Source organism: Solanum verrucosum, unplaced genomic scaffold, assembly GCF_900185275.1.
Source record: "Solanum verrucosum unplaced genomic scaffold, falcon-dt-bn FXZP01001189.1, whole genome shotgun sequence".
In the NCBI taxonomy this organism is placed as follows: Eukaryota; Viridiplantae; Streptophyta; class Magnoliopsida; order Solanales; family Solanaceae; genus Solanum; species Solanum verrucosum.
In genome coordinates this window covers 1,361-6,752 of record NW_026019586.1, presented here as the reverse complement: position 1 = coordinate 6,752, position 5,392 = coordinate 1,361, and the positions used below count along the sequence as shown (strand labels likewise).

Genomic DNA, 5,392 nt, shown 5'->3' with positions numbered 1-5,392 from the left:
GTGGATCACCTGATCTTGAAATAGGTCATTCGGGCTATCCCGTGGCTGAGTGGCTTAAGGCATTGGTTTGGTAAATCGACATACAAGAAGATTGTATCATGGGACGGATAGAGTATATATTGGATAATATAAGGACTAAAAACACAATATATCATAAATTCATAGACTATAATAGAAGTGGAAAGTTGTTAGCCATCAGTTACTTTTGCCTTATCTGTTTTAGTCAGCACAGCCATAACCTCAGTTACATAAACAGAGATAGAAATGGGAGAAGAAGTGAGCAACAAAACAGATTATTCTAAAACATCATGTAACTGGTAACGTTAAGGAATGTGACATGGAATTGAAGAAGACGACGATTAAATTGAATGTTCCAGAAGGATCCAATGCTCTTCTTTTGAAAAATCTTTACTTGTCATGTGATCCTTATATGCGTTCTCGTATGAGTAAAACTGAGGGTAGTTATATTGAACCTTTCACTCCTGACTCTGTAAGTATTCCATACGTTTTTTTAAATCTAATTATGTTATTTTATGAATCAAAATGTGTTAAAACAATCCAAACCAAAAATAGACAAGCTTTGTACTTATGTCATGAACTATGTACTGATCGAACGATCTATGAAGGAATTGACTTGATCTGTGTGTGATTAATAGTTTGTCTTATTGATAATGTTTCTCATAGCTTTTTTTTCTTTTCTTTCTGTTGTTATGTAGCCTATCATGGGAATTGGAGTGGCTAAAGTTTTGGAGTCTGGTGATTCAAACTTTCAAAAAGGTGATTTAGTTTGGGGAATGACTGGATGGGAGGAGTATAGTGTTGTAACAACTAGTCAGACTTTTTTTAAAATTCATGACAAGGATGTGCCTCTTTCCTACTATACCGGAATCCTCGGTGAGTTGCTCTCTTAAGGCAGAAAATGTAATCCTTTGAATTGTGTATTTCAGCTTTTGGTTTTATTCAACTAAAAACATATATGATCCCACACAAGTTCTGGTTACGGTACAATAAAATAAGCATCTTAAGTCATTGGAATCAAAGATCTCCTTCCTTAAGACTAAATATTGTTCTCAAACTAACTGAGTAGCAAGAACAACTTAAAATCAGTTTCAAATTCTACTTTCTTAAAGCCGTTCTTTATGCATCAAAACAATCTCAATAGTTAAAACCCTTGCTTCTGCCATATTGTTAGTATTTTTGGCCAACTGTGAACCAAAAGCAACAATCATCTAGCCTTTGATACCAGAGCTCTATTTCTTTCATTGAATGCTTATTGTACCTTATTAGTACGTAGGTGAGGAGGGTTGTATGATCATGTTGTGAAGCGCGAATATTGAACTTTATTGTTTCTCTCATGAAAAAAAATATTGTGCTGCTTCTAATGGTAGAATAAATCATTCCCTTCATTAGTTCATGAAATGGATGGATAACTATAGTTTTGAAATGTTGAAAAATAGACTTTCAGTCATCTATAGAATTGATTGTGGCTAAATGTTTTAAAGATTATGTTAGCTCCCTATTTGGTATTTGTAATTGTGCTTAAACTCGTTTTATACTTCATTTGTGATTGCATCTGAAATTCTGAATTACCCTTCCCTTGCTGAGGGTCTATCAGAAACAACCTCCCTACCCTCACAAGGTAGGGGTACGGTCTACATACACTCTACCTTCTCCAGACCCCACCTTGTGGAATTATACTAGGTGTGAATGAATGAAAGGGAAGTAAGCAGAACCCTGTATCAAAAGTTTGTGTTTATGAATGGATATATCGTCAATTGTATTGCAGGGATGCCTGGGATGACAGCTTATGCTGGTTTTTATGAGGTTTGCTCCCCCAAGAAGGGAGAAACTGTCTTTGTTTCAGCTGCTTCTGGAGCAGTTGGTCAACTTGTTGGGCAATTTGCAAAGATGCTGGGTTGCTATGTTGTTGGTAGTGCTGGAAGCAAAGAAAAGGTAAGTTCTGTCGCGTTGCTATGCTAATTAGATGATTTAAGTATCTTCACAAAACCTAAAAGACCATGATGTTTAACTCTGTTGTCATTGAGCTTAATCTATATCTCGTTGTATTCATTATTAAAGGTTGATCTGTTGAAGAGCAAGTTTGGTTTTGACGAAGCTTTTAACTACAAAGAGGAACAGGATTTAGATGCAACTTTGAAGAGGTTAGTAATCTTACTTCCCACTAGAAAACACTCTACCTATAATGCAAACTTTTCCATTTCATGTACATGACATTCCTCGTAAACGAACCATCAATCTTTGGTTTGTATTAGGTACTTCCCTGATGGAATTGACATCTACTTCGAGAACGTTGGAGGGAAGATGCTTGATGCAGTTCTTGTGAATATGAAAGTTAATGGCCGTATTTCTGTGTGTGGGATGATCTCGCAATACAACCTTGAGCAGACCGAAGGAGTGCACAACTTGTTCTGCCTCATAACAAAACGAATCCGCATGGAAGGATTTGTTGTAACTGACTACTATCATCTCTACCCTAAATATTTGGAAATGATCATTCCACAAATAAAGGCTGGTAAGATTGTGTACGTTGAAGACGTAGCTGAAGGTCTCGAAAGTGCTCCCAGTGCTCTAGTTGGTCTCTTCTCTGGTCGCAATGTTGGAAAGCAAGTTGTGGTAGTTTCAAGTGGATGAATTTACACAAACTAGTTCTGGGAATGTGCGTTGCAGGTGTGTCACATGCTAAGTTGTGTGGAGTTGTTATAACGATATTTATATACTCGGACATGTATGTTGCTCGTGTATCACATGCTAATAAAGTACACGAACTTTGAAAATATTATAATAAATGTGTGATAAGTTGCACAAAAATTGAAGAGAAATATACAAGCTCAAACCAATAACTTCAATTATCAATTCTTATAATATATCAAGTATTCAATTTGATAAAAGTTTCTTTTGTTTAATATGTCATAACTAATAATTTAAATGTCAAGTGTGATTTCAAAATATTTCTTGTCTTGAGTTTTTCATATTCTTTTCACATTTGTATACGTATTAAGAAGTTGTTGTCGAATGAAAGTAGTGTTTTGCAAAAGTTAAATAGAAATTTGATCAATCTATGTCTTCCTTAAGATGACTTGTAGATGATCATTGTGCGATAACTTGCATAGTAATTGAAGAGAAAATATACAAGCTTAAACCAATGAATGGTGAGCCTATTTAATCAAGATTATTATCAGGTACATCATGTTGAAATATTGCTATCAAATGAATTTCAAAAGTAATATCCGAACAATTTTAATTATGTAATTTTTTTAATATATCAAGTATTCAATTTGATAAAAGTTTTTTTTTTATATGTCACAACACGTAATTTAAGTGTCTCTTATTGGTTCAAATATTTCATGTTTTAAAATTTTTGCCTTCTTTCTAAGAAACTATAGCCTCCATCTTTAATAATCACATACAAATGAAGACGTTGTTGTTGAATGTGAATTGTGTTTTGTAAAAATTACACATAAATTAGATCAACATATACCTTTCTTATGATAGCTAGTGGATCATTGTCAATTTTGTGGTGTACACCTACAAAAAAAATAGTTATTATTAGTGATAAAATAATAATTGCTAAAATATCTAATCGATGTATATAAATCATAATTATTATAGGTATGTGTACACTTTGCCTAATTCAAAATTATTAGTTCTATCATTTGTGAATTTAAAAAAAAAATATTAGTTAAATTGTGTAAATTGATTCCTAACCATAATTTACACAAACAAGAATATACAGTTTCATGATACTCCAAGAAGTTATAATAAAAAAGAAAGTAATCTTACCTGATTTGATATTTGCATGACAAATTTCTATGTTGCAAGAGGTGAAATAACTATGATACACACGTTTACCTACCCAAGTAAGATGAACTTTCAACTAATCAAGAAAACAATATATGAATAAGTCAAATTAAAGACAATAACTTATAATGTGAATAGAAAAAATAGAGAACATAAACAAAAGTAGAAAAAGAGAGACACAAACACAAAATAAATATGAGAAAATGTGCCTACACAAAGTAGGATTGGTAATCTAATAATTTGATGAATTGGGATAGTTGTCTTGTGATTTTTCACTATATATACACAATATGTATCATTTAGTAAATGAATATATTGCGTTGAATTGATCAACAAAATTTACTCCATATTGAATATACCAAACAACTTTTCAAATTCTCCATATGTTTATTACTACGAAGGGATGTTTTACTTTTTTCATTGGGAATTGAAAGATAAAACATTTACAGAAATTGAATACACATAATTCCATGTCTTTTGATTTATCTAGTTCATTCATTTACTAAATTATTATTTATATTTATTAGAAGATAGACTTACTTTTTAGCAAAAAAAAATATAACATAAATAGGAGTTAAATAAATGGCAAAATATTAATGGGTATTTTCTTGTATATATATTCAATAGCCTACTGCATTGAACTAAGTGTATATTTATATTCTTGTACAATATTATTGTAGGAATAATATTTGATTGAAGGATATTAATGTTATTCAATATTTTATGGACATTTTGATAATTCAATTTTTAAAACATTTTGGTTACACTTATATATATACTTACTATTTACTAATTTAACAGTTTTATTTCACTTTTTTTTTATATGTGAAGGAAAAATGATAAATTAATTTATGATTACTATTTAATATTTAATTAATAAAATATTTTAGAACTTTTTTGTTCAGTATAGGGGTAAAATGGTAATCCAACTTTGAATTTTGGAGCTTTCCACTTTTAATAATTTTTTATTTATTTATGATAATTTGATGATAAGTTAGGAAAATGAAGATGTGTATTTATGAAGTTCATTTTAAATGGAAAAACAATTTTTAAAAAATGATTTTAAGAAAATAAATTAATCGGTAAGGGATATTTTCGTAATTCAACTTTTGACTTACATTGTGTCCACATTTAATAATACTAGTTACTAGACACGTGCAACACACGTGTGTCTCATGCAATATGTTATAAATTCATTAGGATGATTAAAATTCAATGAAAATGTAACACCCCATATCCAAAATAGAGATTTCAGATTTCTGTGTTACAGGTGGCACTCACGGACACCATCCACGGACCGTAGATGGACTCACGGTCCGTCCTGCAGGTCCGTGGTTCGTGACAGAAAACTTCCCCAGAACTCAGTCAGAAAATTTGGCTAAGTGTTGACCCACGGCCGGACTTACGGTCCGTAGGTCAGGTCACGGACCGTAGTTCGTGTCCGTGGATCGATGCCCCAAAAGCCCAGCTTCAGTCCCGATACGGTTGACCAGCACGGACCGTCATTCGATCCACGGTCCGTAGGTCTGACCGTAGATGAGGTTAACAGCCAGTTAGCTGAAAATTTGATGGG

The 5,392-nt window shown here is 32.3% G+C and overlaps 1 pseudogene; it reads left to right on the top strand.

Moving 5' to 3' along the window:
- The first annotated feature begins 264 nt into the window (after positions 1–264).
- LOC125820818 (2-alkenal reductase (NADP(+)-dependent)-like) lies at positions 265–2,829 on the top strand (annotated as a pseudogene).
- The last annotated feature ends 2,563 nt before the right edge of the window (positions 2,830–5,392 follow it).